The following is a 25,260-nucleotide window of genomic DNA, read 5'->3' on the forward strand; positions in this document are numbered from 1 at the left end:
CCAGGTGCCCTTATGAATACCGAGATGCTTAAATCTGGTACTGCTAACTGCCATGTTTCTTGCAGCTGCAAAGTCTATCAGGCTCATACCATTGTCAGATGTTTCACTGTGGAGACTGAATTTCCCGACTGTTGGGCCAAAGATATTCTCCTTTCCAATTTTGGCCTTAAAATCGCCTAGTATAATTTTAATGTCATGGGCAGGGCAACGGTCATATGTTTCTTCTAAGCGCTCGTAAAATATATCTTTGGTCTGTTCGTCCTTTTCTTCAGTGGGAGCATGAGCGCAAATAAAGCAGATGTTGAAGAATTTAGCCTCTAATCGAATTGCGAGTCTGGGGTGAAGCTGGAGACCAGATGTTTTAACCTCCGACCAACTACAAATCCGTTACCAAACTCATGCTTTGCGTCATGGCAGCTATAATACAGTGCGTCACCTTTAGGTGTTATTGTGACGCCTTTCCCGTTCCATCGTTTTTTCTTGTATGACAGTAATATCGACCTTGCACTTTTCAAGTACATCTGCCAATGCGTAAACTGCTCCTTCTCTATAAAGAGTGCGAACATTCCAGGTGCAGATTCGCAGATCATGGTCCTTATAACGTTTGCGGGGTTCGTCAACTTTAGAGGGGTTTGTTTTTCTTTTCTTTCGTTTTTTCATAGTAGACTGTTTTTTTCTAGGGAAGGGTTACTAACCCGACACCCAAACCCAAGTTTTTAACGTATGGGTGAACGCGCGGCACATGTTAGCTCACTACCTTTAACGGGTGTTAACGGCAGTTCCCCAGGTGACACCACGGGGAGGTCAGTGTCCACTTGAGATGAAAGAGGGACAAGATAAATCCTGGGCTTTGCCATGCTAAAGCCGGTCAGGACCGTTCCTTGGTATATTCCATCCCCTACGTCACCTGCATTCTTTTGATAATTCAGACACTTTTCACAGATTAATATAGCGTTCTGACATTCCACTGTGCAAATCTTGTCCTTTCATCTTAGCCTTTGTTCGTCATCAAATAGTTACGATCATTATTTTTTCTTCTTTGTAAATACTCGAATTGATATTAATTCGGCAATCAACGGAAGATTAGACCGACATCTATTTCCGTGATAGGGCTGCTATCTTTGGTTTCTGTCTTTATAATTGTAGGCCTCCGAACCTGCAATAATTATTATATTGTTTCTAATCCTTTGTGGTTATTCCGCCTATCTATCTTCTCACAAAAAAGTTATTCATCTAGTAGTGGCATCATAACAATATTGAAAATAGTAAAACCGGCAAAAATAGTAAAAGTTGTAAACTGCTTCCATATGAATTGTATTGTGTCTGAAGTAAACGAACGCTTTTCGAGTAAAAAGTGGTAAAACTTGAAGATTCTTGCACGTAAAGGAACAGAGCTTATATTTTCAAATTAGATTTCTTCTTTCCCATTATAAAAAAATATACCACTAAAATTCCAACTACCCTTTCAATTGGTTAACTGGGTTATATCACTGGTGTGTTGTTTGTTGCTTATAACCACAAAAAGAAACGAACAAATACCTTTAGCTCACATTTTACAGCAGCAGTATCTCTCCCTACAATGTCGGTGGTGCGCTATAGATGACGGCGAATTCATCTCAATTTCATGGCTTGGCTCTTTTTTCCGGTCAACAAATACCGACACATAGAGAACGCAAAAGAGCATAAATTACAACTTAATGCTGGGCGATTGTGTGTGTTTTGCAAGCCCACCATTAACATTGCTTGGGCCCAGCAGCAGCGGCAATCGAGAGAACTGATGTATGTGTGCAAATCAGTCGTTTTTCATATTCCCTGTTGAGCGGACGAAGCGAAGTACGCGTATAGAAGAGTACGTTGTCGTCGTTTTCTTCTTCCTCAAACCAACACAAAAATTCTATTACACGGGTCTTTCGTTGGTGTGTCTTTCTGGAAAAATTATTTCTTGATTTTTCCAAAACAAAAAGAAAAAACGGAATAGAAAATAAAAAGAAAAGCGAAACGTTTTTTGTGTTATTAACGAAAAAATCTCGCACGAATACAAATTTGAAAGGAAATTATGAAAACGAAAGAATGATGGTATGCAAAAAAAAAAAAAAATGAAAGAGTGTAATGCAAAAAAATAAATGAAATATTCACCAAATATTATTTATGAAAGATGAATTTCAGTGACAAGAAAGATAGTTTTATTTTTATTCAAACCAAAAAGGAGGAGAAGGCATAAATAAAAATGCTTGGTTTTCTCAAAGCAGAAGGTGTAGTAGGAGACTCGGTATTAAAAAAATAATAAATAAGTAACAACAAAAAATACGTTGACAATCAGCAAAACAAATACAAATAAACGACGAAAAACACGCCTGTATTGGTGTATAGCAACAAGAAAAACAAGAAGAAGAAGACAGGAAAATATACTGTGTGCGGACGACCTTATCGAACTGTGCAAAATTCATTCATTGAAAAAAGTGTATTTCAAATGAATTAGCAGTGAAGAGCGAACAGCAGCTGCCGCCGACTCAGCTGCAGCGCTAGCCGCAATAGCGGCTTTTTGTTGTTGTTTTGTGTGCGCCGCCTGCTGCGGCCAAACAAATGACGCCGTCGTCATTTTTATTTGTGGTCGTTTGCTGTATCCGCTGTTTTTTTCTCATTTTGTTTGCTTCATTTCTTGTTTTTGCAAAACTAAAAAAAAAATTGTATGCACCGCATGTATGAACTAAAAGTTTAAAGGAGTATTTTCATTTATAATTAATTATGGATATTATTTATAAAGTTATAGAGTTATTTTATTATTAATATTATTTGGATTTTTTGTCATTCTTTAATACAAATTAAAAAAGTTTAAATTAAGCTTGTTCCTAGAGCTAGCAATAGAGAGATATCAAGAGTGAGAGTGGGAGAAAAAGGGGGAGCGCATGCAAACTCAAAAAAAGATCTACGTCATCGATAAACACAGCGAAATATCTCAATGAAACATACACCCATTTTTTGTACAGTGGCTCCATTTTATCAAGCCAATCTCAATTTTGCAAGATGAAAAAAATACAATGTGAACAATGGTGGATTTTTTTCTATCAATGAGTGCATTTGCCATTAACTTCTTATGGAACAGCCTCTGAACGATATGGTAGAACACCACTGGTATAGAACTTTTATATTAAAAAGAAAAAAACGAAAAAAAATATTGAAAATGTTGTTATTGGCATACCCTCCAGTTTTTTCCAATTAAAACACCTAAATACGAAAAATTTGGGTGTCCGGTTAGTCCCGGTCCAACCTAGTATAATTTAATGGAAAAAATTTCATGAAATTATGCGTTCTTAAATCCATAATAGAGAAATTTTATGAAATTGCCCTAGTGGGGAACTCGATCTAAAAGAACGCCGAATTTCATAATATTATTATTTCCTTGAAATTACTCTAGTGTGGACCGGGACTTAACGATAACACGTGTCAATTCAGCCATCTAAGTGGATTTTCACGAAATTTTACAGGTCCAACTTATTATCCAATCGATTTGAAAAATCGAAAATTTGTAAAAACCATTCAGAAACTACTTTTTAAATTTCTATTGGAATTTCCACCCGGTTCCAATAGGAAATATGTGTGGGAACAAAATATTTCATGATGACCATACATCGGATTTTTTGCATATTCTAGTCTTGTAAATAAAAATTTATTGTTCAAATGGTTTAAATTTGAAGAAATAATAAAAGCATATGCAAAAATCAGGAAAGAAATACAAAATAAGACAAAAATTTTCAAAAATATTGGCACGTTTTCCAAATCTGTTTTCAATGAAACTACTTTTGGTCCAATCAGAATATTCCAATATCTAATGATGACGAGGATTTCAGAACGATAACATATACCATAGAGATATAATACCAACAAAAAGTCTGCACTTATATTGACAAATACCTGGCAGATACATCTATTTATCCGGACGTTTTTAAAATTCATAAAGTTATCCGAATTCCAAAGGAAGCCCCAACGCAGTCACAGTAAATAAGTTCGGTTTAATTTCTTCTATGCTAGTTAGTATTAATAACATTTTGGAGCGTTAACCGGCCACGTAGGTTAACACTTTACTTTGCACAAACAGATTTATTTAATAAATTCCAATATGGAATTCCCAGAGGTTTTGCTACAGAGGATGCCACTCTGTTAATGTCCAAAATTTCATTTGTAATAAATTAAAAAAACGGGTTAGGTTAGGTTGAAAAGAAGGGTCATATTTGGTATCTTTATTATTTTAGGAATTCTGTGCCCTTAACAAAACCCTTAACTGTTTAACATCATTTGCCGTTATCTGATTAAGTCCCGGTATAGTGTCGGTCCCTAAAGACTGGGAACTGATATTTGCGAAAGCTGGGCATTGGTAAAGAAAGTGTTCCAACGTTTCGTCGTCCTCTCCGCATGCCCTGCATAAGCTGTTATTTGCGTATTTAATTTTATGCAGATGAGCTTGTAGGCCCAAGTGACCAGTAAGGATACCTATTAGCCTACTAATGCCTGCCTTACCTAATAATAGTAAGTTTTTAGTTTTATCCTCGTTTGGGTCCCCAGAGAATCTTAGTGGTCTTCCCTATCTCCTCTCTATTCCATAGGGATGGATGGGCCTGTTTTGCCCAATTTTTTAACTCTGGACGTTACGCATTTAGAGGCTTTGCGCTGTCTAAGTTTACTGTTGCTAATTCCCTGCCATTTTTTGCCAGATAATTAGCTCTTTGATTACCTTTAATCCCCGCATTGCCTGGTACCCATATGATACGCACTATTCCTTGCTGGGAATAATTGTTTATCGTATTTATGCAGTCCAGTACAGTTTTTGATGTTATTGCATTGATTGCCATTTTACTGTCCGTAAGGACGTTAACGGTAGTTGGTCTCGAGTTCAAGTTCAGACAATCTGTGATCGCCCTGATCTCCGCTTGAAGAACCGTATTGTGATCCGGCAACCGAAGAGAGATTTCGGTCTCTGGTTCTTCAATAAAAAGTCCCCATCCAGTCCTCCCCCCTAAGATCGAGCTGTCTGTATAACAGCAGTTTCCAGGAGGCTTTTCAGCTAGAGTCCCGCCGATCCACGAGTTTCGTTTTACTGCGGTCTTTTTTTATGATTTTTCGAAGACTATTGACCTTGTTGAACATTATATTCTTTTGCAAAAGCTTCCAATATACGGCGTAATGGAAAGCTCGACGTTACTTTTAGAAAGTTATTAATCTGTCCGGAGGCAATATTTCGATATTAATGTCATTGAGAGAGCAATGCAATGGGTGTCCCTGGGGAGTGTTCTAGGATTTACGCGGACGACATATGTATCTGTTTTATATACTTATTGAAACTACAATAAAAAGGGATTCCCCGTTATTTCTGGAATATATACGACATTCTTTTGTTTGGCTTGAAGAAATGGCGGGACATTAAAAACTTAAATTACAATAAAATGGATGAAATACTCTTTAAAATTAATTGGAATAATGTATATGGACGTATCTATTTCGGTAGATGACCCGACCGAATGGAAAATTATTAAATCAAAGACTTTATTATCATGTAATGTTGGGTGACACCGTGGTGCAATAGTATGCACACCCGCCTTGCACGCAGAAGTTCGTGGGTTCGATTCCCCGGCCAGGCAACATCAAAATTTTCAACGGTGGCAAAATACCCCTCAGTAATGTTGGCGATATTTCCTGAGTATTTCAGCCATGTACAACTTCTCTATAAATTGGTGTCGTAAGACACGACGTTTGGGCTGGGCAATAAACAGTAGGTCATTGAGCTAATATTATTCGGGGTGCACTCATTGATATGAGAGAAGTGTATCCTGTCCCGTCTGGGTTGATTATGGAACAATTATATAATGTTTATGTGGATGAACTTAACATGAACATTCTCAAATATTCCGACGATTCAAGTATTCCCTTCATTCCACAGTCTATGTCTTCGAGTAGTCGTGAGAGACTCCGTGTTATGCCTCTTCTTTGAGAGCAGACTTCATTCATTATTTCATCCAGTACAATTGTGAACAGTAAGGATGACAGAGGACATCCTTGTTTTACTCCCGCAGTTATGAGGAACGGTTGGCTTATGATCCCGTTGTGAAGAACTGAGAGTTTTGCATCCTCGCACATCGTTTTTATTACTCGAATTATTTTCAGGGGTACTCACTCTTTGCCTTTGGCGAGGGCTTTCTTGAAATCGATGAACAGTAGATACAGGGGAGTACGACATTCTATAGATTGTTATATTATGACGTGTAGGGAGTTGGCCTGGTCTTTTGGTCTGAAGCCAGCTTGTTCATCTCTCAGAATGTTTTCAACTTGCCTTTGAATTCTTTATTCTATTATGACTGCTAGTATATTGTATACGTTAAGAACCTAACATGAACAGTCTCAAATATTCCGACGATTCAAGTATTCCCTTCACTGTGGACTTAGTCTTCGAGTTGTCGTGAGGGACTCCATGTTATGCCTCTTCTCTGAGAGCAGACTTCATTACTTCATCCAATACTTCATACTTCATCCATACAATTGTGAACAGTAGGGGTGACAGAGGACATCCTTGCTTCAGTCCCGCATTTGTGAGGAACGGTTGGCTTTTGTTCCTGTTGTGAAGAACTTAGAGTTCTGCAACCTCGTACATCGCTTTTATTACTCGGATTATTTTCTGGGGAATTCCCTTTTTGCTTAATGCTTTCCATATGGCACTTAGTCTGTTGTTGTCGAAGGCTTTCTTGAAATCGATGAAAATTAGATACAGAGGAGTGCACCATTCTGTAGATTGTTCTGTTATGGCGCGTAGGTGTTAGCCTGGTTTACACAGCTTCTATTTGTCGGAAGCCAACTTCTTCATCTCTCAGAATGTTTTCTACTTTCCTTTGAATTCTGTATTGTATTATGATTGCTAGTATATTGTATATGGTGCTGAGCAGGGTTATTCCTCTCCAGTTTTTATGTCTTTAAGGTCGCCATTCTTGGGTAACTTTAAAATGATCCCTTTCTTCCATGTTGGAGGCAGTCTTTCTTCTTCCCAAGCTGATGTGATGTGAAGCCGAAGTAACTCAGCCGCGGTTCTGTCGTAGACCTGTAGAGCTTCTTCTAGTAAACAATCATCTTCTGTTTTTTCTATTGTCTCTTTTATTCCGTTCAAGCTGGGAGGGTTAAAGGTTATATTCAACGTATTTTCTCTTGGACTGCTTTGTACATTTCGTTAGTTGCAGTTGTGTTTCTGACGTTACTAATTTTCTCGAAATGTTTTCTCCATCTTTGAATTTGTTCATCATTGTTCGTTAGTAGTCTACCATTTCGGTCTTTTACTGCTTGGTTCCTGGTACACCTTCGGTTTGTGAGACTATCTATTGTCCGGTGTAGCTTTCTCATATTATACTGGTTTGATGCTTCCTCTGCTGTTTTTGCCAGTTCGTCTAGGAACTTTCTTTTGCGTCTTCCTGCAGTTTTCTTATCTTGTTTTGCTAGTTGTTGATACTGCTCTCTTGTCATATTCTTATTGTTCTAATTTTTTTTTTTTGGGGTACTCCCATTGTATTTTCCGCAACTTGGTGGTATGTTAATGTAATTCCATGCCATGTGTGGTGTTTGTTTATTGGTAACTTTTCGCGTATTGCCGTGGCTACGGTGTTTCTGGTTGTGTTGTTTTGGAGTTGTTGTAGGCATAGTTGTTTCCGCCTTATGTGTCTGGTGGTTCTTCTTTGGCATTTCAATTTGCTTTTGATTTCGTGGTCACTTCCAGCTTCGCTTTTGTTTCTGACAGAGAGTTCCTCCATCTTCAACGGATATGTGATCTGTCTGGTTGCGAGTATTGCTGCTCGGTGATGTTCATGTGTATTTATGAATCCAGGAAAATGGAACCACCAATGACTAGCTGGAATATTTGACACAGTTCTATGAGACGCTCTCCGTTATTGTTTTTAACTCCAGAACCACGGTTTCCCATTGTTGATTGGGCGTTGGTGTTATCGCTCCCCATGGATAGGATATGGTTTTTTTGCAGAATATATCCCTATTTTTTTAAAAAAATATTGTTCGTCATCGTGGAATCGTCATGATAAATTCTTCGGACAATATATACATCCAAATAGTATTTTTTCGATCTGACTTCAATTAATTGGACTTAAAGTTAGGTCACATTAGGCAACTATTTGCTCCAGCGACCGACAGTGTGCGCTTACTGAGAGCAAGTGAGCGTAAATAATTCATGTCGCTGCCGCTCACTGGAGCAAATATTTGCCAAATGTGACGGTACATTTAGTTATAAATTTAGCATTAAAATTGTTTTTGCTGAGAATAGTTACACCTCTTCCACGACGTTCACGTAAAGGAACATAGTATATCTTTTTAAATTGATTAGGGCCTTAGGAATTGAAGTGGTAAGCCGAGTTTCGAAAACACTCAGGGTAATCATTAATATTTCTCTTGGAATTTTCCGCACGGAAAATAATTTTAAAAAGTGAAATGCTTTTAACTCCTCAAATCGCTTAATTGTGGAATATTCGACAAAAATATTCCTTTTTTGAACAAAAATATGGAAATACAAATTTGTGAAATTTGGGAAAGAGTACAATTTCCCTACGAATTTTTTATTCACGATTGCCCTGACTGTATCTATGCCTGCAAATACAGTGAATCACAGGCAGAAGTATCCACTTCAATTTCTTTCATTAAAACTGCGATGGATCGGGGAGTGTTTGAATCACTTTTGGACAGTTATATGGCATCCATTCTCGAAAAATGTGTGATTTGTGCTGGGGTCAAAAATATTGAAAAAATTAGAATATTGTCCCAAATCCCATTTTTTCAGCACTGCATTTCAAATTATCCTTCAGGATGTTTAACTAATAAATCTTATCCTTATTTCCTTCGACAAAAACAAGATTTCCAACCGCAAGCACTCATACAACCCCATACCATAACAGAGTCTCCTCTGTGCTTTAAGGCCTGAGTACATAAACTACCTCGCCTCCTTGCCTTGCTTGCTTCTGAGAGAAGAATAGAAGAGTTCAAGATGGGCTCGTCCTTCTTTTTTCTTTTTTTGAAGCAGGAAAGCAAGGCGCCATAACATAATCCATTTTGAAATAGATCATTATTTTTTTCTGAAATGATTTCACCCTGAATTCCTGAGGTAGATGTAATGAGGTGACACATAGAAGGCGAATTTAGGTCTTCTCCATATTTGACTTTAGTTTCCTTCTCCAAATTCTGTTACCTTCCCCAAAACCATGGAATATGGAGCCACTGTAGTTTATTTCCTCATACAACATGCATACTTGTATCTATGAGATATCCATAAAAACGAGAATAGTAATTGGATTCTCTCTGCATGACACTCTCCTTCTACCTCTTTACAAATATCTGTTTGAATTTGCCTAATGGAAATCATAATTAACTCTTGCTCTCTGCTCGAAAAAGTATGTGTGTGAGAGAAAGAGTGATCTCTTTTACTAACATGTGTGGGGTTTCGAATGCTCTCTCACGCTCTCTCTCTCGCTGTATGAAAATATGTGTGTGTTTGCTTTTTTTGTTAGTTCTTGCCAGCTATGTGAGAGCATTGCTTGGGCATTGCTATTAGTACGAGTTTAGCCAGTTCGGGATACAACCACTTGGATTTATTTCGCTTCAAACGTTAACCGCTTTTAAAAAAATCCCATTGTCAGTCACACATTGAGTGTACACGCGTATCGATCGACCAAACGACCCAGCCCCACTAAAATTTACACAAAACAAAGAAAAAACAACTAAAACGAATGCGCGCCACTTATTAAAAAGTAATTTAAGCAGCATCAATTAAATTTAGTTAAAAAAAGTGAGTGTTTCGTAAAAAGATAACCCCAATGTCTGCGCGACAAGCAAAACGATCAACCTTATTCATTGATTAAACCATGCATTATGCTGCCCTCCTCTCAATGAAATGCTAGAGGGAAAAAAATAAATTTTGCTAGTTTTTCTTTTCTGTACTCCTCCCTTCCCCCACCAAACCATTTACTCATCCTCTTCGTCATTATTCATTTATCCCCGCAGCGAATAAAAGTGGCATCCAACAAATTCAACAACAGCAGCAGCATCAACATCATCATCGGATATAATTAAAACAAAATTAACCAACAAAATAAAAACGAAGAAAAAAAAAACGAAAAAATAGCAAAAAAAATACATAAAGAAAAGCAAGAAGAAAACAAAACGAAAAGTTCATTCAGTGCCTAAAAATAAAACCAAAATGAAAGAAAAATCTATCAAGAGTTGAAAAAAGTAAAAAAAAAAAAATAATATAATGAAAAGCACAAAATTATATACATAAAAAGCATAAGCATACATACACACAAGAAGCAGAAGAAGTATTACAAGAAAAAAAGAAGTTGAAAAATTGAAAAAAGTAATTAACAAAAAATGATTATGTGAATAAAACAAAAAATAAAAGAAGTGTGTGTGGATTAAACATATACATACCTATATATTCAAAAGCAATAACACCATCACCACCACAGAGGATAAATAAAGAATAAAAAATTTTATGAATGAATCAAAAAAATCGAATTTTCTTAGCAGAAACAACAACACAGTCAAGGTGAAAAATTAACACGCCATAAAACACATAGTTTAATGAAAAGTGGAATTTTGTTAAATCATTTGTAAACAACTGAGGCATTAATAATATTTTTTTAAAGTTAAAAAAATATTTTGTTTGCAACAAATTACATAAAACCAAACCTAAAGGCTCTCATCATACCTACCAATACACACTCTCCAACAAAACAACACACAAATACTCTTTATTAAAACAAAAAAACCAACAACACACACCACAACAAACTCATCGTCGTCGCCAACAATCCAAACTAGAGAGAAAGAGAGTAGTTGTTGTAGTAAGAAAACAAAAAAAAAAACAACAACAAATGATCAGCACTCTAACTGAAAACTAAGAAATAAACAACCAAAACCAACAACAATAACAAGAAAAAATAAATAATAATAAGAAGAAGGCAGCAGCATCAACTAAACATCAGTGATCTAAACAATCAAACAAACCATACGCACGCATGCACATCTGTCTGTCATTTCCTGTGGATTATTATTACAACAAATCGACCATAATTCTTCTTCTTTTTATTTCGTTGTGCTCGTTCTCTCCTCTCTCTCCCTCGGTCTTGCCCAATTCTTGGCGCTTAGGGTCTGGTGTAGAGTAAAGGAGTTTTTTCTACTTCTAATTGAATTGAAAACAAACAAAAAAACAACCACCAGGAAATTTATAAACAAATCTCCCCGAGCACAACCACAAAAACATAAAGGATTAATTGCCGTTTTTATTTTTTATAATTTTTGGATTGCTTTTTACAGAAAATGTAAGTTGATTTCATTTTTTTTTTAATTTCAATAAAAAAACTATTAAATAATTTGTACACTCTCTCTCTCTCTGTCCTCTCTAAATCATTCGCTAATACATCTCTTAAGTTGGACTTTTAAACTTGAGTTAGACAAATGTAATAACGTAAATGCATAGTAGAGTTGTTTAAGTTTTGACAGATATAACTTGCGGCGAATTGTTTCTGAACTGTCACAAGAAAACTCAAAGCCGATTCTATGAAAAGCATAGAAATTGAGAATTATTTCCTTGTAGATAACATGAATATATTTATTCAAAACTATTAAAACTAAAATCATTTCGGATTTGTCAGGTGAATAAGTGAAATTAAGAATAAAATATAGCAAAAAATAATAATCTTGAGAAGACTTGTGAAAGAACAATTTTGAAATGTGTAGTGGGTATGTAAAGAAAACGCTGAGATTCCTGAATAAGCAGTCTGAAAAGTATAGATCAAGTTTACCGCAATACTACTACTGTCCTTCGAAAATTTGTCCCATATGGTAGTAGTTTTGATCTTGAGCAAGCAGATAATAGAAAAACGTTATAGGAACAATTTTAAAGGAGGAACTCCGTAAAGATTTGATCAAGTGTCGAATAATGCACCAACCACACATTGATTCACTGATACATATACAAGGGGATTCCCTGCTACCAGACTGGTACAAAAAAACCTACTGCGTCCAGATTAATCAGTAATTACTACTCAAAACACCTTAAAGGTAACACAAACTATACGGCAAAGAACTTCATAGTGAGCGTTTTTTAAAATCAGTGACGAGAATTTTTATTGTAAGAACACTATTTGGTTGTAATGGGGACAAGTCCAACATATACAAAGAGGAAACTCACAAATTGGGCCAAAAAATAAGCCTCTGGAACAGAGAACCCCTTTATTCCTTTATCCGCCACTGGAGCATAGGGGGCAACCAACAATAGCTGTTTTCCCCATCGACTTGTGGCTGTTGCAGTTTAAATCTGATCGAGAGAATCGAACACAGGAAATAAGGAAAACATGGTAATGCTGATTCCCTATTTCGACCACCATGAAATATAGAATGTAGATATTACTCGATGGCTGAATACATCGCTATCACCTGTTGAATCTGGGCAAGATTGCTTAACGAAAAATCATGATATGTGTAAAATACAAAAAAGGCAAACGGCCGAGTCGAAATTGCATTAGAAAGGCTTCTTTTGAAATCGTATTGGGTTCAGTGGGACCTAGCCCACTTGTAATTAATAGCCAGGCTTTCCTTCCGGAAGCTTGACTGGTGCAATGGATACAAAGGCGTAAATGAAATGTCTTCAACACGAAATACAGGAAACCGCATTACATGAGGTAGTACACCATATAGAGAGAACCTTCGAGATGAAGTTGTATACACTCGCAGATTGCATCGACATCGAAAGAGCGTTCAATAACTTCAGCACCGAAACGCTAATCCACTCCTTAGACAAGTTTCAGGTAAACCGGGCCTTGAGGCACTGGATAGACCACATGCTAAGGAATATATGGACAAGACGTAACAAAAAGAGACAATGTTGGTCAGGGACGCCACAGGGAGGAATACTATCACATCTCCTATGGGTTACCACCATAAATAGTCTACTAATGATCTTAACCGACGAGATGATAAACATTTCTCCAACAATTAAGTACCTGGGAGTAATTCTAGACAGGAAACTTAAATGGAAAGACCATATTCAGGATAGGGCTAATAAAGCCCACAGATGTTGGTCAACCTGCAGAAGGACTATAGGCTCAAAATGGGGTTTCAATCCTAGGATGACACACTGGTTATACAGAAGCGTAATTACACCGATTCGAACTTACGCTTCTGTGGTATGGTGGACAGCTACGGACAAGAAATTCAACGTAAAAATAGTACAAAATGTCCAAAAAATGTACTGCTTAAGCCACCAACACCAACTAGGGCTTTAGAGACAATTTTATTTGTCCACCCAATAGAAATTCAGGTAAGGTATGAGGCAGCCATTGCAGCTATAAGACTTAAGTCGATGAGCGAGTGGATCGTAAGAGACCACCAAACATACCACCAAAGCATATTACAGGTTACAACGGGTGAAACAATTGAAGTCGCCTTGTGTGAAATTATAATACCGGACAGAGACATGTAGATCAATGGAACCCTGGAACGGATGCCAACTGGAAGCTGTGGGTTCACAGATGGGGCCGTTCTAGGGGGGGGGGGGGGGGGGGGGGAGAACGTGTCTGGGTCTATATATCGAAGACCAGGAAACTAGAATCTCCCTTCAACTGCCGGATCATAATACAATTCTACAGGCCGAAATCCTAGCGGTCACATAGTGTCTGAACTGGTTTAAAGCTAACACAAGGCCAATCACTGTAAACATTCTAACGGACAGTAAAGCAATAACAAGCAAGACGGTTAAATCAAATACTGTCCTGCAGTGTAAAAAATCAATCAACGACTACTCCCACCATGGTTCGGTTGACATTAGATGAGTACCAGGACATAAAGGGATTAGGGGTAACGAGATAGCTAACTCCTTGACAAGGCAAGCCAGGGAGCAAACTACGATAAGCCTAGGTAATGCTAAGCCTTTAAAAGCGGCGCGCCTAGAATTAAAGGCATGGGCAGAAAACGCCCATACATCCGTCTGGAACACTGAAAAGAAAGGGAAACACACAAAAATCCTCTGGGGAAACCCAAAAAAAAAAAAAACAAAGGAACTCCTATTAATGAGTAAAAAGGACATTAGTAGACTAACATGCATCCTTACAGGACACCTAGGGCTACAATCACACCTGCACAAAATCGGTTGTGCAGAAAGCAGCGAATGCAGAGCATGTGGAGAGGACGACGAAACGTTGGAACACTATCTCTGTCATTGCCCAGCTTTCGCGACGCTTCGAAACAAATTTCTAAGAAATAACACTATACTAGAACTCCACCAAATTAGGGCAAGCGAGTTCAAAGACTTAAGAGATTATGTCAATGGCACAGAATTTCTTAATTGATTAATTTATTTTCTTTTAATAAATTAAGCAATAAAAAGTTATTCCCCTTAGGCTTCCGCAATTAGAGCGCACAACAGGCCTGTACTGGCTTAAGTGTATGTCCCATACGGGCATGTGGCGATTCTTATATCGCCCCTCCTTTCAACCTAACCTAATACAGGAAAGATGGAAAACATGATAATGTTGATGACCTGCCTCGTCGACCATACAGAATGTAGACATTGCCTCGTCGACCATCTCTTGTTGAAGGTTGCAACTGGACAAGTTTAGTAAACTAATAGATCACATTCTGTATAAGATAATCTCGGCAACAGCAGAGAAATTTAACCCGAAAGCCTTGTGTAGGATAGAGGACAGTCTTTGCTCAAAATCTGAAGACAAAGACTAATCGTCGACCTCAGTTGTTCAAGGTTGAATCTGTCAAGATTGGTCAACAAAGAGGTATTGGTGAAAAAGGAAGTAAAATGGCCCACTGGCGGAAAAGGAATTACATCCGATAGTCCTATTTTGAAATTCTATTAGGCTTCATACTTGTAATTAAGAGCCAGGCTTCTTTTATTGCTATCGACATTGAACTGAAGCCAAATCCTTTAACAGATATACTCGCAAAGAGGAAATGTAGTTATAAAAAAGTGGTTATGGTCAATTGTGTAAAATTCAGGCTATGTTTGGATTTTCTACTTTGCCTTCATGTTTGTTATTCTTTACAATTCTCTGAAATATCCCATACTTTCCTAAGAGTTTTAAGCTGATACCGTGATAATGTTTCTGCCAAGATCTGAAGATCATCTGCACGTTCAATCTTATTTAAAAAAAACTCTCCTGGCCTAAGAACTAAGCTAACTCGATTTGAAAAATAACAGTTTTAAAGCCTCTCTAACATAACAAATCGAATAGACATTTTTAGTTCCAATGAATGAACATAACCACAGGAATTGAACAAAAATACTTCCCATAAAATATCAATCTACGTCGAATAACAATTCAATAAAAGCCCTTTCAATTAAGCAACGCCACGTTGGGCGCCATTTCAGATATTATGTACACAGTGGATAGCTAAGGAAGAATAGTCCAGCATAAGATAGTCGCTATCTGTGTTGTGCCCCACGTTGGGCGCCATTTCAAATTTGATCACTGGAATCTTTACTACAGCCAATTTGAATTCGAACTCAAAAGATTTACATAATACAGGACGTTAATAAGAACACATATTGTTTTTGGTGCCCCACATTGGGCGCCATATCAATATTACCACCACAATTCCCACTATAGCCAGTTTGGTTTAAAATTAAAACGGTTTACAAAATGGAGGACGTTAGTAAGATCACATATTGGGGGTTATTCTGAACGAAAAATTCCCATTGAACTGAGTATAGAATAACCCCCATTGTGTTTGGTGCCCCGCGTTGGGCGCCATTTCACATATCAATTGTTAATAATTGTTTCAACTGTTGTATTTTAAAACGTGATATACTCAAATAGTTCCTAACCTTTTGTATCGTCACATCTACACATGTACCTTTCTTAATTGCGGCAACTAAAATTTTGAGACATTTAAAGAAATTTATAAAATTACTTTCGAATACAACCTCTGTTTCTCTATAATTTGCCTTAATTTGTTCAAATGCAAATGTTAATGCAACCAACCTCTTTGACCTCAAAAGAAAAAAATAAATAAAAGACACAACAACGAACAAGGGAAGGCTGCCAGTTGGGTGTGGAAAATACAACCCATTCCATATGTTTTTATTATTGTTTTCTTCATTATTCATCTAAGGAGGACAGACATGGAAAAACTAAACTAAAAGGGGGAAATATACTACACACATAAATGGTTTTATTCCACATACGCACACACACACACACAAACACTCACGTAAACACAAAGAAAATTAATGATTTCATATTTTTATGTAAGGGTAAATTTTAAATGGCACGACGGTATTGCAGACAGAGCCACGCATAAACATAGGTGTTTCATTACGCACACACACACACTCATACACCGATACGAAAGAATCAAGCATTTATAGAGCAACTTCCCGTGTTGTTCTTGCTGTCTTCTTTAATATGGAAGTGTGCAGTAGAAAGCCAGGCAGGCAGTCAGGTCTGCTGCGGCATGAATGCAGCCAGGCTGCCGCTGATGATGTTTAAGTGAAAATTTAGTTTTTGTCGTGGCTGTTGTTGTTGGTTTTATTTTTCATTACTTATGTGTATATGGGGACTTATACAGTTAGGCAAGAAATGTATTGCAAAAACCAAAATTGTAGAAAATTTCATATTTCTTGTTTGTTTATGGCAACAAGTTATGTAAAAACTATACGGTATTTTGTGCAAATTTCTTGCTATAGGTCCTAACAACAATATTCCGTCAAAACATGCAAAGGTTATTTGCGATTTATAACAAATACGGTAAAAAATAAGAATTAACTACTATTTGGGGGTGACAATAAAAGTATTGCAAAAATTACCAAATCGATGGTTTCTTCTAGAATTACCAAAGGTGTGTTCTTTAATGAGTTGCTTATCCACTTTGGACATTCATTTGAGCATTAATGAGCTTAGTTAAACCAAAAAATAAGGCTCGGTATGTTCCACTCTAAGGATACTGGTTCCCAATTTTTAGTAAATCTTGATCCTTCGTTGCAGGATGTTTTTGGAGCCTTTTGTTAAATTGGACCAAAACATTTTATGAGGGTTGATATCAGGATGTTGGTCCGATGCATTTAAGAGTTTTGTGTTGTTATATTACATCGGCAATTTACACAAATAAGATTAACATGTAATTATCTGGTCTTTGGAATGGTGGTAGTTGACTTTGTTTGAGCATTCGGGATCGATTTTTCTGACTTTCAGACTAATGACTATTAAATATTTCTTAATAATGTCAGTAGGAATGCCTTCCCAATCATTATTATATCCGTGAACCCAATTTTGCATTCTATTTTCCATGTTAAAGAATATAGTACGCAAATATTCGGTATTCCAGCTTCTCCAGTAGCGGTTTAATTTCCATATTTGATGGGTTTTATTGGATTTGGCGTACTTTTTTGGATTTATTATGATAGCAGAGGATAATATCTATCCACTTAGCAAAAATTAAATCATATCAATACCATTGGGAGACGAAATAGTGCTCTGTCGTAGGTCGTTCCAAAATACTACACTGGTGTAAATTTTTTTCCATATACTTTCCAGAGGTATTTCCATTTTCTCAAAGCCAAAATCGGAGTGTTTTGCATTGTTCCATTATCCTACAATACATATTGAGTCAAATATTCATTCTTTGCCTACTTGCCTGTGGCCTATTCGTCATGGTTTATTGTTAATATGGTCCCATGCGTTTTTTACCTGTCTGAAGACCCTCCAGGACGGCATTTTTTATCACTGAACTTTATTACATTCAATACTGTTATTCTATTATTAGCCGCAAAAGTCATAAAAATGCATAATGACCGCAAAAATTTGCAAAAATTTATAGTTTTGTAGTACTGATTTTCCCTTTGCAATACTTTTATTGTCACCCCCAAGTAGTAGTTAATTCTTATTTTTGACCGTATTTGTTATTAGTCGCAAATAACCTTTGCATATTTTGACGGAATATTGTTGTAAGGACCTATAGCAAGATATTTGCACAAAAAACCGTATAGTTTTTACATAATTTGTTGCCATAAACGAACAATTAATATGAAATTTTCTACAATTTTGGTTTTTGCAATACTTTTCTTGCCTAACTGTAGATAATATTAACGTTTTCGAATTTGGGGTTGGGGGATGTACGCACTATAACGCACACACACACCCATGCCCACAACAGACTGCTGCAGAGTAGTGATACAAATACATAAATATGTTTTAAGGCATATTTTGTTCATCTTCTTCTAGACAAACGTCAACATGCAACGCATTGCATACGAAAATAAATTCATAAAATATACATATGTACGCATTACCATCCTTCTTCCGGCCCCTCCCCTCCCCCGCCAACACATTTTGCCGGCTTCTGTGCAAAATATTCTTGTACACTTCATCTTTATCATCACGATCAGCAGCATCATCATCGTCATGTGAGACAAAAATAATCTCTTTTCGGCAACAAACTCTTGGCGGTGAACCTATTTTTTGAGGAGGTGGTAGAGACGATGACATCTACGTTTTTTTCTTCATGTTCCTTTGACGTTTTGTATTTTTGTGCGTTAATGACAGCAGTAGTTTTGCGTATTTTAGGCGCAAAAATATTATGTTTTCTGCGGCATTTTTTAGTTTTTTTTGTGTTTTTCATGATGATGAAAAATGTTTTTAGATTTCAATGGATGATTCAGAAATTTGGAAAATTTATAAATACCTACACATAATGAAGAAGAAAATTCATTGCAAATATTTGTTTGTGATTAAAGGATGTTTTGGATGAAATTCGCAAATGGGTTAGTCATGTGGAACGCTTTTATTTTTTACTTGCAAATACTTGGCGTAAGAAACTTGTTATCAATAGTTTTGCAACCCAATACAAAGCCAATATATAGACTTCATAAGTTTACAACATTTGTTTAGAAATCAAAAACCCAGCTCTACTTTTGCAGAACTCAGCTAAATGAGAAAATAGAACACCCACCCGCATTTGACTTTGTGTTCATTCCCATACTTGGCAATAATGCTTGGACCCCATTTTTTTGTACAATTTGCAACCAGCAGTTGGCATTGCATTGCAATCAGAATTTACAAAAAAATATTTTAATAAAAAAAATCGCTAACTGTTGCCTACCGCTGCTGCTGTTGTTGGCATTTTTAAATTGCTGGCTTTATTGTTTTATTCAAACAACCAACAAAAAAAAAAAGATTTCATTGAGAAACACAAAAAAAAAGAAAAACAACCAACCCTATAGCTAGCTGGCTGGTATGTTTTCCATTTTTTTTTTTTTTTTTTTTTTGTCATTTTTCATTCAGTCACTCAGACAGTCACTCACAGCCGCATTCGCATACACCTAAAATATAATTCTTTTGTTTATTAGCCTCTTAACGTGGCAATTCGTCTCATTATTGTATTTTCCACCTCTTCTTTGTTTTGCTTAATAGTAAATATTTTTGTGTTGTCTTTCGTTACTTTCAAAACTGCAACATCAGAGGAAAAAAATGCATGCTTAACTTTTGGTTTCACAGCATGATTCACTGATGTGAAAATCTGGTAATGGTGAGTGAGTGAATTGCAGCATAGCCATTGGCAACCTAGATTTCATTTTTACAACAACAACAACAAAACTATGTTCAATTCATTCAAAACTGAATATGAAACCTTTTTGGTGGATTGCTACACAATCTCAGAGGAAAGGTTTCACTTGTGATGCTTTCAAAGAAAAAAATATGAAGAGGATATGGGGAAACTGTTTTTTGTTTTGCAGAAAATAATGTTGCAACTTGGAAACAGGAAGTCATGGAAGAGTTCTTGGAACGGTTTTGTCGAACATAGAGATGTCGTAGGTGTTTTATATCTTCTTTACTAAAATAGAAGTGCGGCAGAGATTTTGATTCCAGATCAGTTGTTATTTTATTTTTATTTTAAATATATTTTAAGCATATTAAGAGTGGACTTTCGTTAAGCTCCTTAATTCTCCAATAGGGCTGGTGGCTTAACAGATTTGCGCTTTTTTAAATATGGAGCAAGTGGCGCCCAACGTGGGGCACAAACTTCTGCTTACCAATGAGTACCAACTACGATACTTCCTCTGTTTTTTGGCCGGGACAATATTACAAGATAGCCTAATGTAGCTACCAGAGAGCCGCATTGCCAATGAGGATTTCTTACCTCGTGTATACACTTTCGGGCTTCTTAGTGCCGAGCCCCTCGAACATCAAGTGTACGACGAGCCTACATACTTTTTTAGAGAAGCGAATCACAACCCTTGTTTCATAAAATAGATCTCTTGCAGAAATTTTTATTCAAGTCCCAATCTACATTAAGGAAGTTTACTTGCGGCAAGTCTCAGTTTGTAGGAGAGACACGTAAGGGGAATACAAGCGGAAAATAATTGTTCATACCGACATTTTTCAGGCAAATCCTTTTATATTTTTCGTTTTTGCCATTATTTTCAATGTTTTGAAAACCAAACTTGCCCAGTCAGAATAGCCTGTACAAAAACAAGGAGCAAATTTAAAAGAGAACGAGAAAAATTGCTGGAAGGAAAACCGCCTAATGTAAATCGGGACCAAGTTACTTAGCTATCTTTTACTATTTACGAAATTTTCTTGAGCAAATACGAGTTTAGACCTTTCACTAACTCATTCATTTCCATATAGCGTAGTTGGACAACAGATTTGGCTTTTAAGTATTCAGAATGTGGCACCTAAACTTTGAGTCTCAACTAAGATAAGCCTACAAGCTCATTTGCCGGGACAATATTACAGGATGGCCTGATCTCTTTCTTGTTATTTACCGCATATTTAAAATAATTTTTTATAGCGAATTAAGGCTGTGGACCATTCACTGAAATCATATATTCTTCAATACGGCAGATTAGCCTCTTCACTTGAAATATGGGGCAAGTGGCGCCCAACGTCGTTTAAACATCAACAAAGGTGTACCCCTTCTAGCTGTATTACAGGATGGCCTAGCGTTGCTATCACTGCCAGAGGCACGTGTAAGCACTTTCGGTCTCGAGTTTCGCTCGGATGAGAATGCACTAAGTCAGCATACGAGGCAGCAATGTTTCCCAGAGAATCGTTCCGCTTGAGTGTGAAGCAGCATTATCGCTTCAGATTGCTTATTCAGCTGCTTAGCTGATAGACTTATTCTTCAGTACAGACATCTTCCTTTCGTCTTTTTGCCATTCGCCAATGACGATGCTTAGGGTTTCAGGGTTTTCTGTGGTTTGCCGGCCTTACTCGGTGAAAACGTTGTCAGAAAACTTACTTGCGATTTCCGCGTCTTCGTGTAAACATTTATAGGTTTGTTCGATAACTTCACAAGTACTTGCAAATACTTCTAATTTCTCTTTTACTGAACAAGTTTGTTATCCAACAGCATTTTGTAAAAGTTTGTACAAATTTGTAGAAGCTTTTGGGTTATCGAACATACCTTATATTAGATAATGTTAGATCTTTGAACTTCTTTTATTATCATTTATTGCTTTTACGCCAAATCGCGGGCGCATAGTGCCAAGCTGAGTTTCTGAACTTCATTAGCAAGTTTCAATTGCTGTGGTTTGCGTACCATACTCGCTGCAGACATATTTTTTGGTATCCTCGAATTCCCCAATGGCGATACCCTTGGAATCATTGACATGTTAGATCTCGAAACTTCTTTAGCAGCTTTCAGTTCCTGCGAGTTACAGATCTTATTCGTGCAGAAATAACATGTTAGATCTCGAAACTTCTTTAGCAGCTTTCAGTTCCTGCGAGTTGCAGATCTTATTCGTGCAGAAATAACATAGAATCAATTTTCAATACCCTGTGAGTTTTTACGGTTGAGAATGAAGAATCCCTCTAGCAGGTTTAAATAGCGAGGGGTTGCAGAGCATTCTTGGTCCAAAAATTTCATGGAATCCATTTTAAGTGTCCGTGGAATTTTAACGCCAGCGAGCAAGGAACACTCTCTTTAAATCCCATAGACTCTGGTTTCGAGGGCTTCGTTCGATTTTCCAAAAACCACGTCTTCGATGACGTTGGCATGTTCCCTAACTCAACGCAGTGCTTCATAAGGATCTTATTTCCAGTGCCACTGCTTAAGGCAAGCGTTAAGAAAGGAAATTTTTATTCTCCTCTAAAGATCATTCTGTCTGGGCACAATAAACTGACAATTGAGTTCAAGGAAATTTCGACAATGTATCGATGTGTAAGCTTTCTAGTCTTCTCACTGCTTGAAACGTGGGCTGAAATAGGGAAACTTTTTTCGTATTTCCCATCCCACTTCTCAAGGAACTGTCTATTGGAACGGATGTAGTGCTGCCTTCAAAGTCTTTGGAGGGGAGTCTCCCTTGCATGGCGAGGTATGATTTTTCTCCTGTCTTAGTGCAATGGATGTATCTCATGATTGGCGTTTAGGGTAAGATTTGACTGTCAAAATAGGTCTTCCATACGGAGCTACAATTCTGCAAGTCTGGGCACAATAAACTGACAATTGAGCCCAAGGAAATTTCAACAATATGTCGATCGTGGGCATATATGTATACATATCCTGTGTTATCCTCAGATGTATATGCTTCGCCCAAAGGTCTCTAGTCTTCTCACTGCTTGAAACGTGGGCTGAAATAGGGAAACTTTGTTGTTATTTCCCATCCCACCTCTCAAAAACATGCTGTTCTATAAGAAGGAACTGTCTATTGGAAAGTATTTAACGCTGCCTTCGAAAGCTTCAGAGGTGAGTCTCCCTTGTATGGCGAGGTAAGGTTTTTCTCCTGGCTTAGTGCAATGTTTGTATCTTATGATTGGCGTTTAGGGCAAGATTTGACAGCCAAATTATGTCTTCAATACGGAGCTACAATTCCGTTAGTATATTTGGTTTATATTTTATAAGGATGACGATATTCTCTTGGGATTTCTTTTTTTTTAATTCGGGCCACTCTACAATTTGTAGCAATATATTTTTTTAACTTTTAGACACCATATCGTTAATTTTTGGGCTCCCAAAAAAATAATAAAAATAAAACACATGGTTTTGGGAGTTTTACTTCCCCAAACCCCTTGCATTCCGCGGTGCCACTCTTTCGCTTTGTTTTGAAAATGTTAAAAAAGTGATGACATACCAACTACAATTTACGCTTACATTGTAAACGTAAATGGGGGCTATTAGTCTGGCCACATTAAAAAAGATAAGTTAAATGTTTTCCCCCCGTCCTCCATTCGACCGCGTCCGTTCTGGTTAAGATAAGTTTTCAACATAATTTTGTGATAGATAAGTATAAGGTGTTGTTTTAGTTTTTTGTTTTACTATGTTTTTTTTTTTTTTTGTTATCGCTGGACTGCAATTGCAGTCATTGTAGTATTTTTTTCGAAAATGGAAAGGTATTTGGTGTAAATTGACTTGGGGCCGTTCTTATCACATGCTTTCACAAAACAAACAAAACAACATTTTGTGCCGATGCAAAGATGTTGAAATAATCATATGAGGGGTCTTAATGTGGAAGAGCTTTTTGATATGAAGCAAAAAAAAATAAATAAATTGAAAACTGGGTTAATGTACTTTAGAGGTTACATTTGCTGGGTTCCTATTTGAAAGGCAAACAAAATTTTAAAGTGATTTCAAAACGGGATTGAAATGCAAATAGCAAAATATATAAGAAGAAATAACTGACCTATTCTTGGGAGAATAGGAAAGACTATCTGTGTCAATTGCGAAAATCAAATTTTAAATGATTTGTAAGACCATAATTCAACTTTGTTGGTATTATCCTGTCAGGTCTAATGAAGTAAATCAGAATTATTTATTGGAATAAATGTACCAACGAAATTTTTTTTGGACAACTTGAACAAAAAAAACTCTATTGGCTGACTACTGTTTCTTATTATTATTGTATTTCAAATGGAGCGCCATTTATTTCTTTCCAACAGCTGTTTGGCAAAGTTGTCTTGTAACGTATCGTAGAGTTATTATAACTGTATTTTTAAACATAATATTCTTTCTTTATATTTTCTTTTTCATATATTCTAACTGAATACATTTTACCTAAATCTAGAAAAGAAAACAATAAAGTGGATTATTCTATAGTCAGCTGATCAAGCAATGCAACCTTGTCCTACGTAACGTAGGGGTAGCATAACTGTATCGTTGAACCTGAGCACTATTATCTTCAACTTCTAAAGAGAATTAAATTTTAAAACCATTGGCTTCAATGGCTTCTAGCTCTATGTAGTAATTGAATAGAAAACAAAACTAAATTTTTTTTTTTTTTGTTTCCATCAAACGCCAAACGAAAAGAGAACACATCGGGTTAGAATGAAAACATAATAGAAGTCTCGAGAATGGTTCATTGAAACCGGTTGAACAACTAAGAGCCATTCAACAGTCATGCCAAAGTTGTGTGTGTGTGTGTGGATGTCTGTAAGGCTAAGCTGTAACTCTTATGTGGGCATAAAAACCAAAAAAAGAAACCTCAATTCAAGAATGGTCATAGACGACAATGGCAGCCATGACAATCTAAACTTTCAATAATATTTTAAATATTAAATTCTAAAAAAGAAATTACTTTCCACAATTTTAAGATATTTGGTATTTTCCTTTTTCCATACCCCCTAAATGACGTTTCCCTGTTACCAAAAATGAAATATGCCAGCCCATAAATCTTTTTATAGCTATTACGTTAAAGCCCCCCAAGGTGATGACGTCAACAATATTTACCCAGCTTCTAGGCAACCATTATAGCCCACCCCAAAAACCACCTAAGTCTCATACCACAAAGATAATTTAACTTCCCAACTTCAGCGAGTGAACACCCTCAGACTTATTGACATAATAATAAAGCAATCCAAGGCAGTTAGGCAGCCTGTCATCAGCCAGTCAGCCAACCAACCAACAATACAACATCATACAAGTCCTGCAAAAGAGACACTTTGTTGTTGTCTCTATTTTTGTTTCCTTTCCTTACCACATACACTTCTTTTACATTCATTCAATTTATCAGACCTCTTTTATAGCACGACCCATCATAACATCGGCTCTTAAGCACGAACAGCATCTTAGCTAGTTAAGAACAAGGGACATAGACGGGCCTACTACCACTACACCACCTCCGCATTCAACTTGGAAAAGCACGCACCTACTTTAGTTAGATTGTATGTCCCCCGATTCCCCTTTTTTCCTGTCATTTATTGAATGAAGAGAAAAATGAGCGTTAAATCGTAGTGTGTAGGTGTGTGTGAGCTGCTACACACATTTACACTTTATTTATAACAA

At 36.8% G+C, this 25,260-nt stretch overlaps 1 protein-coding gene across 12 annotated transcripts in view; it reads left to right on the top strand.

The window, feature by feature from the left end:
- The first annotated feature begins 1,548 nt into the window (after positions 1-1,548).
- Positions 1,549-25,260, top strand: part of sty (sprouty signaling antagonist) — a 48,604-nt gene continuing 24,892 nt past the window's right edge. Inside the window, exons 1-3 of one of the 12 annotated variants that reach the window (XM_073986178.1) lie at positions 1,872-2,076; positions 9,540-9,817; positions 10,033-11,351. The gene's annotated coding sequence lies outside the window, so the exon portion shown is untranslated. Of the gene's footprint in view, positions 2,077-9,539; positions 11,352-25,260 lie in introns of all 12 variants that reach the window. The other 11 variants (XM_073986185.1, XM_073986188.1, XM_073986179.1 and 8 more) reach the window with 11 other exon arrangements.

The sequence above is a fragment of the Musca autumnalis genome, unplaced genomic scaffold (genome assembly GCF_047663935.1).
Source record: "Musca autumnalis isolate F117 unplaced genomic scaffold, ASM4766393v1 scaffold_4, whole genome shotgun sequence".
NCBI classification, from domain to species: domain Eukaryota; kingdom Metazoa; phylum Arthropoda; class Insecta; order Diptera; family Muscidae; genus Musca; species Musca autumnalis.